Genomic DNA, 14923 nt, shown 5'->3' on the forward strand with positions numbered 1-14923 from the left:
TGCACTGCTGCACTCTTTTCGGGATTTACTTCGATTCTCCATTTCCTAAACCACTCGCCGAGGGCGGTGGCCGCGGATTGGAGTCGAGAAGTTATAGCCTCGACGGAGGTGCCGGTCGTGAAAATGGCCGTGTCATCGGCGAATAGGGCCAGCTTGGTGGCTTTGTTTTTGGGAATCGGGATGTCATTCGTGTACAACGAATACAGAAGCGGTGAAAGCACCGAGCCCTGAGGGACTCCGGCGCGAATAGGACGGGGCGAAGACAGAGTACCGTCAACCCGATATCTGAAGGTACGATTTGACAAGAAGTCTCGTATGATGCGCACGAGATTATCTGGCAGCTCTAGTTGATAGAGCTTGTATATCAAGCCGTTATGCCAGACTTTGTCGAATGCCTTAGCGACATCGAAGAATAGAGCCCCCGTAGTGTGAGTACGGGATGTGGCGAAACCTTTTAGGATGTGCTCCGTTAAGCGGTGCACCTGGTGGACTGAAGAGTGATGGGCTCGAAACCCGAATTGCTCATCAATGAGCGGAGAACGCATTTGTTGCGTGGCGGCCTTGAGGCGGGTGTGAATGATTTTCTCATACACCTTACCGAGGGTGTTGAGAAGACTAATGGGTCGATATCTCGAAGGGAGGTTCCTGGGTTTACCAGGTTTGGGGATTCCTATTACGGTCGCCTCTTTCCACTGATCGGGGAACGAGCAACCGGCCAGAAGGGCGTTATAAATCATGACGAGCAGCATGATAAGCTGCTGAGGAAGGCGTTTGAGCGTCTTGTTGGTGATTCGGTCGGGACCCGGGGCTTTTTTCGCGTGGAGTTCCTTAATGATCGATTCAACTTCTTCCACCGTCGTCGGTGGAAGCGTTTCGTTGGATGGCGGTGAAGCCGCCCTACGTTCGACGAACCCGTCCACCGTCGAGAGGTGTATGGGATCGCACGGCTCAGTGCTTGGGGAGCATTGGCTCTCCAGACTATTCGCAAGGCACTCGGCCTTGTCCAGGTCGTCGAGGGCTGGTGGGAGATTCGGCCTAATGAGGGGAGGTGTAGAGGCTACGGTGACGCCACGGAGTCTCTTCGCCCACGACCAGTAAGCGGTGTGCGACGGGGTGAGTTCTCCTAGACGTCTACTGTAGTAGTCATCCCTGAGGTCGGCGAAGCGAGCTTTCACCTCCCTCTGTAGGGAACGGAGTTTCCTCCGATTGTCGTCAGTCGGGTAAGAGTCATGGGCTCTGGTTTGTGCGTTTTTACGCCTAATGAGGTCTCTTAACTCCTCTGGGAGCTGCCAACGCTCGCCCGGGCGGATTGGCATCTCCCGAAAGCAGTCATCGATCTTATTTTTAATAAAAGATGTTAATTTTGACGCGGCCGCTTTAGCTACGTCTACCGAATCGATTGTGTCGGGTATACCTTCAAGGTGATCTGAGTCTAGGGAGCTAAGCTCTGATTCGAGCTTTTTCCAGTCTATGACTGTTTTGACGGGTTGGTGGAGATCCGTATCTGGTCCTAGCTGGATTAGGACGGGGCGGTGGTCTGAGTCTAGCTCTGATAGTGTCTCGATAGAGCGTAACTGGAGTGTTACGCCCTTGACGATAGCTATGTCGAGCACGTCTGGTGAGTCATTTGTTCCCCTAACTGGGTAGCGAGTGGGTGTCATGGGTGCTAGGACATCAATGTCTAGAGTGGGGAGTGACGTCAGTCTGTCTAGTTCTGTTCCTCTGCTATTTCTCGTGCGGGAGTTCCAGCGGGGGTGTTTACTATTTAGGTCGCCGGCCAGAAGGACCGCGCTACCTGTTGAGAGTAGCGACCTAATGTCACTCTCGAGCAGTCTTTTGGTGGGAGATAAATACACAGACGCGATGGTGATGGCCTGGTGGCCCGTCATACTCAGTCGACACAATGATGCTTCGATTTCGCTAAGCGGCGGAGGGTCTAACGGCACGCAGTGCAACGACTTTTTGTAATAGACAAGAGTGCCGCCGAGTGCGGTGACTCTGTCGTTTCGTACAAAATTATAATTAGGCACATAATGTGCTCTATGACCCGGTTTGAGAAAAGTCTCTTGCACTAGCATGACGTCGACCGGGTGTTCCCTCAGAAATTGACAAACTAAGTCGAGTTGTGGTCCAAGGCCGTTTGCATTGAAAGTAATGACACTGAGCGAACGTGGTTTTACCCTAGCTTTGTCAGTCATTTTTAAACTTAAATATCAAAAGATTCTAGAGCCGCAGCCATGCGGTCTAATTGGAACCTAACTTCAGCGAGATAGGCCTTCATCCGTTTGACCTCCTCTCTTATAGGAGTCGGTTCGACTACCGACTGTGTGGGGATAGCCTTTACATAAGATAAAGGCTTGTTCCAGGCGTTAGCCTTAGGGGCTACGCTTGCGGCCTGAGGGGCCTTATTGTGGGTCGGGGGGGCTTTGGAGATCACCTGCTGGGGCTTGGGAGCCTCCTGCGGGGCCGGGGAAGCCTCTGCAGTGGTTTTTGGGGAGGGCTTGCTCTTTTGTGAAGTCGCTCTGACTGTCGTTTCCCTCGGGGGACGTTTGCGCGGTGCCCGAGGGCAACCACGGTAGTTAGCGGGGTGGCCGTCCTGCTTGCACAGCACGCAGCTGGGTGGGACTTCGGGGTCTGGGACCTTGCGGGGGCAATCAGTCGTGCCGTGATCACCTAGGCACTTAACGCACCTAGGTTGAGCGAAACAGTTACGGGCGGAATGCCCGTAGAATTGACAGCGGTGGCACTGGCCGGGTTCACCGCGGTTCTTAGGGACTTCTACAGTAAGTCCGGAGAGGCGGCAGACTGTCTTAATATTGAAGATTGTTTTCCCCTCTGGGGAGAGGTCAAGTACTGCTAGCACCATAGGATAAGGTGCCTTAGTACGAGGATGGTACATCCTTGAGACTTGATGTACGGGAAGCTTTTGAGCCCGAAGGTCAGCCTTGATTTCCTCCGTATTTATTTCGGCGGGAAGGCCGCGGATAACGACGCGAAGTTGACGTTCGTCGTCAAGGGCGTAAGTGTGAAAGGAGATTTTCTCCTGCCTCAGGAGAGAAGTGAGGCGACGGTGGGTTTCAGAGTCCTTAACAGTGACTCGAATGCCCTGATAAGTTGACTTTGCCGTCTCAGGGCTAATATTTTTGCGCTCCATTTTGAGTGATATAGCGTTCCACGACGCTTTGTCTTGAATATATATGGGCGGCGGCTTTTTGATAGAGCGACCAGCCGGGGGCGCTGAAGGCGCGGGGGGCGCATCACTTGTGGACGCGGCGGGGCGCGTTACGGGGAGAGCTGCGGGGGCGGCGGATGAGGGGTGAGCGGGGGAGACGCTGCGTGCTATGATCGCACTACGCTTAGAAGGCAGGGACTCTTTGCCTACCTTAGCCTTCCGTTTCTTCCGCTGATTGCGGACCGGCTCGAACCCTTCGGAGTCCGAAGAGTCCGAGAGGGGTGACTTAGATGAACGAGAGCTGTCGCTGCATTCCTGATCGGAATGTGCGACATCCATGTGATTGGTGCCTCGGCGGTCCTCGTCCCTCTCGGGAGAGGCCGGGCACTCGGGAATCGAACCCGTAGGGGTAGGGGCTAACTCGCTCGTGAGGTCGGAGTAAACGTCGGGGTATTTGCGTTCTAGGAACATAAGTATCCTATTCATCATTTTAGAGGCGTCCATAGTGGACGCGGGGAATTACTAAAATATAGAGAAAATTTTGTATCTCCCCTGCCGTGAGGCAGGGGCGAGTGAGTACCTACTTGTGTACCCTAATGTCTCTGCCCTTAGGTGGCCGAGATGTGTGCCTAAGACTAACCTGTACCTCCGAGTGTGTTGATCGGCTCCGGGAGAAGCGGATCCGCGCGCGCGAAGATACTATTATAGTTCTTTGCACTTATATTGTCCGAGTACACTACACTGCAAGTCCGACAGTCTTTTGACCTATCACACGAACAATGCACTACACTGACCTAATAAAAGTTCGAAAGTCCAATGTCCGTAGCACTACACTGGTAACAGTCCGATTGTCCAAGTCCGTGGCACTGCACTGTAGCTCGGCGAGTTGCTCTCTCCAAGAGCGAAGCGGGGGCGACTGGGAAGTCGCTGGGTGGGCCCGCGGTCACGCTAGGAGCGGACGCGAGCGGTCGGCGGGGGCCGGTAGGGTGCGTGTGAACGCACAGCGGGCGGTCGGCGGGGACCGGGGGGGCGCTAGTGAGCGCGCGGCGAACTGTGCCTGCTTAGACGTCCGACTAGGTCGGGATGTGGCGGCAGACTCCTATCCGAGCCTCAAACGAACGTACCGTATCTTATAAACAGAGGGGTAGGACGTTGTCTAGTGCGATCGCGTCCTGCACTAGGTAACTACGTCAGTTGTTACCTAGTGCAGTCAGTTGATGACTCATGAACATTGTAGGTACCGCCCATTTCAAAAGCTGTCCGCTGCGGGCGCTTCGTGCTGTAGATATGTAATCGAGTGAGATTCTAGACCCCCCAGCTCTTTCTTATTTTCTAATGTAATAATATTGCGATATGGGTAAGTATCGAATCATAAGGATTTTAAAATGGTCTTTTACGATCGTAATAAAATAATATGCATTAAATTTTTTCTTTTCAACTTTTAATAAAGAAAATAAGATATAATAAAAATAATATATAATGATATCATGTAATATGTATTAAAAAAAAAAAACTTAACTACAGTTATCATTCACGCAGTACGATTTTTTTTTCATGTAACTTGCATTAGGTACTCGCAAAATTATCCCTCTGCGTACCTGCATAATCTATATCGTTTAAAAAAAAATGATGTTCTAGTCTGGTTATTTCTCTAGGAAATCTACAATAGAAACATTAATACAACACTCCAACGAGTAGGTATTGAAAAATTTAACATAAGATTTAAAAAAAGCAACCTTTTGTTATCTTTTATCGTTTAAGCCTTTCACCGAAAACGTAGCGTCTGCGTACCTGCATCTAGAAACTTAGTTACTTTTGTTGAAAAGAGGTTTTATTTATGAGTCATCCTTGTACATTCTTTGGAAAAATATGCGTAAAACGACCTTTAAGGTAACTAAGGGAGGTACCTACCTATTTAAGTTAATAAAGTTAACGCTGTATTCGTCTAAATAGTTTTCAAGTTACCGTACTTAATTTTAGTTAGGTAGGTAGGTTTGTACCTACGTGACCGAGTTTTATTTAGATTGGACATAGTGAACTTTTTTTTAAAGATAGATAGCTAGGCCTATGAGCAATCACAGATTTTTTGTCGAGCTTTGAAAAAGTTCATATTCAAAAATTATAGTTTTCTTTTTTTCATATCAATCTATGAGGTATTAGGTGGCATTTTAGATGAACATTTCCAGGCGGCTTGACATTTTCAACATATTCCCCTTAATCACTTTCTTAGTTGGCGAAAAACAATAGACTGACAGACGCGACCGGCAATTAGTTTTATTTATAATAATAGGTATGTACCTATACATTGGGATCATTTTTTTCTTATTTCAGCGTGGAGTAAAAATATAAAATTTAGGAAATTGGAAGGGCTCTTAAGATGACTCGTCTCGAAAAGGCCGTCAACTCGTCTTTGAGGTTTTGTACCAAAACAGAAAGTCTTGTAACCTCAGCCAAGTCTGTTGAACACTTTGTTGTATTCTTTTTTTTTACAATATGCAAATGTACAATTATGTAGGTACGAGAATGTGTTATGTTTGTGCGTAGGTACCTACTGAGACGTTCGTAATAGGTAGGTACCTAGGTACCTATGTAATTATTGACGTCGTTTCGAAGAAACTAACAAGCGTATTTAGAAAATGTTTGTGGCCCTGAAAAGGACCTTTTAAACTGAACTGAATTTGGTCAGTTTTCTTAGCAGTTTGTGGCCATATTTCTCTTCATGAGCGCAACTGACCGACGTGTCAGGATTTTGTTTTCTGGTTTCACCACCAGAGCGTCTTTCACGACGAAAAGTATGTTGGACGATTCGTGATGCTTGTAGAACAAGTTTGTTCCACACTGCATGCACGTCAACATCTGCTGAGTTTCAACATACTTTTCCCGCTTAAGACGCATTTTACGCCCTCGACGTGATGAAACCACGAAGCGGTGCCACTTCTCTTCCAGCACGCGCGCCCCGTCCACTTGTCTGACAGGCAGCCGGTCCAGTGTGCAGTTCAACGCTAGAGCCATATGGCCACAAACGCAAAAGTAATTGTTAATGATATCGGACATCTTCAATCGTAATCGCAAGCGAAATGAGCCCCAAACGATTTTTTTTTTTTTTTTTTTTCGAATGGAAGAGTGCTGTTGGCCCTAGCGGCCTTTACAGCGTCACCGGTGAGAGGGGCCGGGCACTTAGGCAAGCCGGCCGCGAAGGAAGAATGGGAGCCCTCTGGGAGGGCTCGGGGGGGAAAAACGCCCGCCCTAAGGGTGTCTCCTAGCGAGATCGCACCTCGGCTTAGAGCGTCGTCGGAGTGGAGGAGGCGCTATGCGGAGCGCTGAGACGGCTTACGGACGGTCAGCTACGCGCCTAGGCGCGTGCGAGCCGTCAGAACGCGGTGACCTCGCCCTCGCCGGCGGGGGCGGTGTGTGTGTGTCCTGTGTGTGGTGGTGTATATGGCGTTAAGCGCCGTGATCCTATCGTCAGGGTCGGTTAAGACGTGCATGGGACGCCTTTGTACGGTCTGTAAGTTACCTCTACCTACGTATTTGCAAGCCTCTGCTACAAGAGGATTTGGGTGACTGCGCGCTCTCTCAAAATACGCTGTAGCGAGTATTTTGAGGTGCTTCGCGATTGAATCGATCTTAAGGTCGCGATGTAAGTCGACATTACGCACGTACCACGGCGAGTACGTGGCAGTGCGCAGAAACTTGTTCTGAATGATTTGGAGCCTATGGATGAGGGTTGGCGCCACATGAGCGAAGACGGGGCACGCGTAGGTCATAATAGTCGTATGCAGGCCTTGTATAATGTCGTCTTATTTCTAAGAGACATTTTACTCCTCCCGCATAGCAGCGTGTGCAATCGACCTAGTACGAACGCTGCCCTGTTTCGGACCCGGTTGATGTGGGCTTTGAACGAAAGTTTACTGTCGAGAATGACACCTAGGTACTTTGTTTCCTTTAGCCAAGGAATCGGAGTGCCGAACAGGGTAATGGTCCCGGGTCGACCTTTCGTCCAGAAGACGCGTCTAGTGTGCTTAACAAAGTGCACTGCTGCACTCTTTTCGGGATTTACTTCGATTCTCCATTTCCTAAACCACTCGCCGAGGGCGGTGGCCGCGGATTGGAGTCGAGAAGTTATAGCCTCGACGGAGGTGCCGGTCGTGAAAATGGCCGTGTCATCGGCGAATAGGGCCAGCTTGGTGGCTTTGTTTTTGGGAATCGGGATGTCATTCGTGTACAACGAATACAGAAGCGGTGAAAGCACCGAGCCCTGAGGGACTCCGGCGCGAATAGGACGGGGCGAAGACAGAGTACCGTCAACCCGATATCTGAAGGTACGATTTGACAAGAAGTCTCGTATGATGCGCACGAGATTATCTGGCAGCTCTAGTTGATAGAGCTTGTATATCAAGCCGTTATGCCAGACTTTGTCGAATGCCTTAGCGACATCGAAGAATAGAGCCCCCGTAGTGTGAGTACGGGATGTGGCGAAACCTTTTAGGATGTGCTCCGTTAAGCGGTGCACCTGGTGGACTGAAGAGTGATGGGCTCGAAACCCGAATTGCTCATCAATGAGCGGAGAACGCATTTGTTGCGTGGCGGCCTTGAGGCGGGTGTGAATGATTTTCTCATACACCTTACCGAGGGTGTTGAGAAGACTAATGGGTCGATATCTCGAAGGGAGGTTCCTGGGTTTACCAGGTTTGGGGATTCCTATTACGGTCGCCTCTTTCCACTGATCGGGGAACGAGCAACCGGCCAGAAGGGCGTTATAAATCATGACGAGCAGCATGATAAGCTGCTGAGGAAGGCGTTTGAGCGTCTTGTTGGTGATTCGGTCGGGACCCGGGGCTTTTTTCGCGTGGAGTTCCTTAATGATCGATTCAACTTCTTCCACCGTCGTCGGTGGAAGCGTTTCGTTGGATGGCGGTGAAGCCGCCCTACGTTCGACGAACCCGTCCACCGTCGAGAGGTGTATGGGATCGCACGGCTCAGTGCTTGGGGAGCATTGGCTCTCCAGACTATTCGCAAGGCACTCGGCCTTGTCCAGGTCGTCGAGGGCTGGTGGGAGATTCGGCCTAATGAGGGGAGGTGTAGAGGCTACGGTGACGCCACGGAGTCTCTTCGCCCACGACCAGTAAGCGGTGTGCGACGGGGTGAGTTCTCCTAGACGTCTACTGTAGTAGTCATCCCTGAGGTCGGCGAAGCGAGCTTTCACCTCCCTCTGTAGGGAACGGAGTTTCCTCCGATTGTCGTCAGTCGGGTAAGAGTCATGGGCTCTGGTTTGTGCGTTTTTACGCCTAATGAGGTCTCTTAACTCCTCTGGGAGCTGCCAACGCTCGCCCGGGCGGATTGGCATCTCCCGAGAGCAGTCATCGATCTTATTTTTAATAAAGGAAGTTAATTTTGACGCGGCCGCTTTAGCTACGTCTACCGAATCGATTGTGTCGGGTATACCTTCAAGGTGATCTGAGTCTAGGGAGCTAAGCTCTGATTCGAGCTTTTTCCAGTCTATGACTGTTTTGACGGGTTGGTGGAGATCCGTATCTGGTCCTAGCTGGATTAGGACAGGGTCCCCAAACGAACGTACCTTATCTTATATACAGAGGGGTAGGACGTTGTCTAGTGCAATCGCGTCCTGCACTAGGTAACTACGTCAGTAGTTAGTTGATACAGTCAGTTGATGAGTCATGAACATTGTAGGTACCGCCCATTTCAAAAGCTGTCCGCTGCGGGCGCTCCGTGCTGTAGATATGTAATCGAGTCGGATTCCAGACCCCACAGACCTTTCTTATTTTCTGATGTATACATATTGTAATATGGGTAAGTATCAAATCATAAGGATTTTAAAATGGTCTATTACGATCGTCATAAAATAATATGCATTAAATTTTTTTTTTCAACTTTTAATAAAGAAAATAAGATAAAATAAAAATAATATATAATAATATCACGTAATATATATTTAAAAAAAACTTTATTATAGTTATCATTCACGCGGTATGATTTTTTTTTTCATGTAACTTGCATTAGGTACTCGCAAAATTATCCCTGTGCGTACCTGCATCATCTATATCGTTTAAAAAAAAAATCACGTTCTAGTCTAGTTAGTTTAGTTAGTTTAGTTTTTTTTTTTTTTTTTTTTTTTCGAGGGTAGGTGTGAAAGTGACAATACACATTTTTTGTTAGTGCTATATTTTTAATTGAATTTTAATTCATATTCCAAAAGTTTCACTAGTTTTTTTATGAAGATTTAATAGTAACAGTTCATACTACCTGCTGGCTATTTCATTCCTAGATTTAAACGTAAAATTCAGAACTAATACATATCACCAGACAACTAAAAATGGAATCAGTGAAGGAGTCTATCTCTGCTATGTCAGATATGTTCATCAATACTATGAATGAGTTCCAGAGAGACCTACAGAAAGTGAACTCCAACTCTCCAGCTTCTACAACATCACTGACTTCTGATTTCTGCAAATTTAGATCCTTTGTATTCTCTGCCCTTAGTGCATTGCAACGTCAGGTTGATTTTCTGGACAGGGAGTTTGACCGCCATGAGATGCGAAGGAGACGCAAGATGCTGTTGCTACATGGTCTGCCCGAGGAGAAATCTGAGGACACATCAGCAAGAGTCACCACCACTGTCGCGGACCACCTCAACCTCGCCAATTTCTCGAGCAGCAGTATCAAATCATCATACCGGCTGGGTCGACCTCTAGATAAAAAACCTCGACCCATTGTGATCAAGTTTACTGATAATGCTGTTCGTGATAGGGTTTGGTTCGCAAAGACAAAACTTAAGGGTACGGGATACACCCAGTCCGAGTTTCTAACTCGGACCCGTCATCAAGTCTTCTTGGAGGCAAGGCAGCGGTTTGGCATAGCGAATTGCTGGACGCGAGACGCCTACATTCACATTGTGACGTCAGACGGTCAGCGTCACAGAGCGGAGTGCTTGTTGGACCTCCAGGGCATCCCAAGCTCAACAACCCAGAAGCTCCCAACACCGGAGAAGACTACGGCAAGTATAAGCGTCGAGCAAAAACCATTAACGTCGCGCACGAAAAGGGTCTTAAAAAATAAGTAAATTAAGTATACTGTTCATTAGTTATCTCCTCGTAGTAACATCATATTTATTAATACGCTAAGTTTAAGTTGTTTGCCTCACTTCTTAGAAGAACCCTCACAATAACTCCATATAAATTATTTATCATTTTATAGTTAATTGCTTGCTACCGGCATAAACAGCTGAAGGATTTATTTTTGCTTTTTTCTTTTGTAAGATAATTAATTTCTAAAATTTTATATTTATTATTATTAAAATTACAAATTTAGGCTTTAATTTTGATACAGCGTCAACATGTCTGACGGTCGGTAAATTATCTTTTTATTTTATTTTTGTTCAATTTCAAATCAACTTATATTTAAATACTTTTGTTTTTATAATTTTGTGAAGTGATAATTACTATACTCATCTAGTGCGAATTATTTCGCTTGTGTTTAGCTAGTTTATATTACTATATTAAGTTATTCTCACTTTTCTTTTTACTCGCCTTTATATCTCTTACCTGTACCTTGTTACCTTGTTGTAAATTTAATCTTTTTTTTTTCTCTTTTGTTTTACTTGAAGGGTACATAAGTATTTCATTATACTCCTTATATTTACAAATTTGTTTACATTAAATATTTGCGACATTGGTGACAACTGACAGCGTACTTGTCGATTGACTTTGACACTATGCTTTTTGTACTGACATTGAAATTCCATAGTGTATATCTTTGTAAAGATTTTGTTGTCAATGTCGCTCGTTCGGATACAACTATTGTCAACTAAGAATAGTAACTATAGATTCTCTTAGCTTCTGCCTTAATGTTAATTTTCTGTATTTTTAATTTCTGTTTTTTATAACTTAAGACGAACGATCTAATACTTTGTTTACCTGCTTACTTTTCTTGACTTTCTTTTTTCTCTTTTTATTTCATATTGTATGTCATTATCATGTTGTTGTTTTTTTTTTAATTTTTTTTTCTTTTGTTATTAATTCTCTGCATAACTTAAAGATACTTCACCGTTTCCACTACAGCCGGCAGGTGTATGGACCACATTATAGACACAGCTTTATACTATTTTATTATATTCTATTTATATATTTATTTCTTTAATTTTATTTTAATTTAATTATTTTTAGTTATTAATACTTATTTAGTATATTATAGGTCTGTTATTTATATATTTATATTACTAACATTCTATTTCTAAATCTATGACAAGTGACAATGATGATTCGTTTCATTCTATTTCCTCTTCCTCTTCTGCAATTCGGAGTAATGACTCCAGTTTTTTTAGCATTCCCTCTCTTAGCGAAACTCTTGACTTTCAATTTAAAGATGTTTCAAAAAACTTTAATATCATCCACATTAACGCGCAGAGTATTCCTGCACACTATCCCGATATTCTGTCATCTTTTCAAAATAAAAACATTCATGCGATCTTGGTAAGTGAATCTTGGCTTAAACCCTGTCTGCCATCATCTTCCTATTCCCTTCCAGGGTTCCAATTAATCCGTAACGACCGTGTTGGGCGAACTGGTGGTGGCGTTGCCATCTATCTTCGCTCACACATTTCCTTTAACATCATCAGCAAATCCATTTCTCACGATGGACATGGCCCTGATCACCTCTTCCTTGAACTCCTTTTATTTAGCACAAAGCTCCTTCTAGGTGTCTATTATAACCCATCACTTACTATTGACTATTTTGCATCCTTCGAAAATCTGTTAGAACGATATACTCCTCAATATAGCCATACGGTAGTGATGGGTGACTTTAACACGTGCCTGCTTAAGCAAGACTGCAGAGCTTCACGCTTGCGCTCTCTTGTGAATTCCACAAATTTGTCCATCCTTCCCCTGAATCCTACTCACTCTTATCCTAACTGCTCTCCATCTCTTCTTGACTTGATCCTTGTCTCTTCATCTGATCACGTTGAAAAGCATGGTCAGTGTCCAGCTGATGCATTCTCTTACCATGATCTCTTATATCTTTCCTATAAAATTAGGCCCCCAAAGGCAAAGTCAAGAATTTTTCTGCAGCGTAGTTTTGGAGGCATGGACTTGAGCCGTTTACGTGAAGATGCTGCTGGGATTGATTGGGATAGAGTATTTGTCGCATCTGCGGTGGACGAAAAATTGGCAGCTTTTAATTCTCTCCTGTCCCAGCTATTCGATATACACGCTCCTGTTCGACCTGTGCGTATTAAGCATGCTCCTGCTCCCTGGTTAACAGCTGAAATAAGAGCACTGCAGCAGTTAAAAAATAAAGCTAAAGCTCGATATAAATCTAGTCCGAGCCCATCTAATAAGGAGAAGTATAAAACTCATCGAAATCGTTGCAACAAGGCTTGTAGAGATGCACAACGACGCCATATCCACACATCTATATCAGAGGAAGCAGATCCTGGAAAAATCTGGAAATTTCTAAAAACACTTGGAGTTGGCAAAGTCAAACAATACGTGCCTTCAAATTCCTTTGATCTCAATAATCTCAATAAACATTTTACTTCTTCTGTCACTATAGACAGTGCGACTAAAGCCGATACCCTTAGTCATCTCTCTGCCATTGAAACTCCTGACTCTTCGTCAACTTTTACCTTCACACAGTTGTCTGAATGTGATGTTAAGAAGAGCATATTAGCTGTTAGTTCTAATGCAGTGGGCTTCGATAACATCAGCCGTAATATGATCATTCCTATAATAGACTCAGTCCTTCCTGTCATAACCCATATTTTCAACGAATCCCTAAGTTCCAATACATTTCCTACTAGCTGGAAAGACGCTCAAATCATTCCCCTACCTAAAAAACCTAATTCCTCTACGTTTTCCGATCTTCGCCCGATAGCCATTCTCCCTTTCCTGTCCAAAGTTTTAGAGCGTCTTGTCCATCAACAGCTAACTTTATTTCTCTCTTCCAATGATCTCCTAAATCCTTATCAGTCCGGTTTCCGTAAAGGTCATAGTACGGCAACGGCCCTTGTGAAAATCACTGACGACATTAGGCGGGCAATGGACGGTCAGAATCTCACCGTGTTGACCTTGCTGGACTTTAGCAATGCGTTTAACGCGGTGGATTTTGATTTACTGCTGGCTGTTTTGTGCTCACTTAACATATCTCCATCAGCAATTGATTGGTTTCATAGTTACTTGTTTGGTCGTCGGCAGCGCGTTCGTGTCCAGGATTCATATTCAGACTGGTCCAACGTTAATGCTGGCGTTCCGCAAGGTGGCGTGTTGTCTCCGCTCTTATTTTCGATCTTCATAAATTCAATAACTCTCCGCATATCTTCTCTCTACCACTTGTATGCCGATGATCTTCAAATTTATTCTCACGCTAAGTTGACAGATTTACCTACGTCAATAAGCAATTTAAATAATGACTTGAAGAACATATATAGATGGAGTAACTCCTACGGATTAAACATAAATCCCTCAAAATGTCAAGTCATTATTATCGGTAGTCCTAAGCTTGTGTGTCGAATAGATTGGTCACTTATACCACCAGTCGTTTATAACAACGCCGTAATCAGTTACAGCGACACAGTCAAAAACCTCGGAATTATCTTCGATAGACATCTTTCTTGGGCACCTCAGCTGAGTGAGATGAGCCGTAAACTATTTGCAGCTATCGGATCACTACGACGACTGCAATATTTCCTCCCTTTGCCTACCAAAATTACATTAGCACAGTCACTCCTTCTACCAATTCTTGACTATGCTGACACTTGCTATCCTGATCTTAAAGAGGAGCAATTAAATAAGCTTGAGCGCCTTCAAAATCTTTGCATACGGTTCATATTTGGTCTTCGCAAATATGACCACGTTTCCGAATTTCGCAGTTGTCTCAAGTGGCTTCCGATTCGCTTTCGCAGGAATACTCACATACTCTCGCTACTATATTGTATACTTTTTCATTCTGATACACCTCTGTACCTTAAGGAGCGTTTCAAGTATCTTTGTAATACACACGAACGCACCCTTAGATCTGAGTCTACTTTGATGCTCGAAACCCCAGCTCACACTACTTCTTTTTACTCCAATTCTTTTTCAGTTAAAGCTGTTCAACTTTGGAACGCTCTACCTCTTCCTATAAAACAAGCCCAATCCCTGTCTTGCTTTAAAAAATACCTCAAGGCGCACTATTTGTCACTTAGTACGTCATAATTGTTTTTATCTCTGCATAACATATGAGTAGGAGTATCGCTTCACTTGTATTTTGTATTCTATGCTATTATTCATATTATATGTATTTCGTTTATATGTAGGTATAGTATTTTTATGCGTATGTATATATATGTGTATGTATGTCTGTGTATATATATATATATATGTTTGTATGTATGTATCTATGTATGTATGTATGTATTGTGCTGTATATGTATGTGTATTTATACTCGATAGTTTGATATTGTTCTGGGTGACACTAATTGTCACTTCTCTGTATACACTTCCCCTACCGCTTTTTCACTACGCTGTGTCCTATATGCCCAAAGGTTGTCTGGAAGAGATCGCTACTCTAGCGATAAGACCGCCTTTGTACACTGTTTTATTTTTATTTTATTTTTATTTGTGATATGTTATTGTGTTGATTGTTGTTGTGTACAATAAAGAGTATCTATCTATCTATCTATCTATCTATCTATCTAGTTATTTCTCTAGGAAATCTACAATAGAAACATTATTACAACACTCCAACGAGTAGGTA

General features: G+C 44.7%; 1 long non-coding RNA gene across 1 annotated transcript; it reads right to left on the reverse strand.

Moving 5' to 3' along the window:
• Window positions 1-9338: 9338 nt before the first annotated feature.
• Window positions 9339-11291, reverse strand: LOC123666599. Its single transcript, XR_006745286.1, has 2 exons — window positions 10735-11291; window positions 9339-9777 (listed from the first exon to the last, which is right to left on the reverse strand). It is a non-coding gene; the product is annotated as an uncharacterized LOC123666599 (long non-coding RNA).
• Between the last annotated feature and the right edge of the window lie 3632 nt (window positions 11292-14923).

Source organism: Melitaea cinxia, chromosome 26, assembly GCF_905220565.1.
Source record: "Melitaea cinxia chromosome 26, ilMelCinx1.1, whole genome shotgun sequence".
NCBI lineage: Eukaryota > Metazoa > Arthropoda > Insecta > Lepidoptera > Nymphalidae > Melitaea > Melitaea cinxia.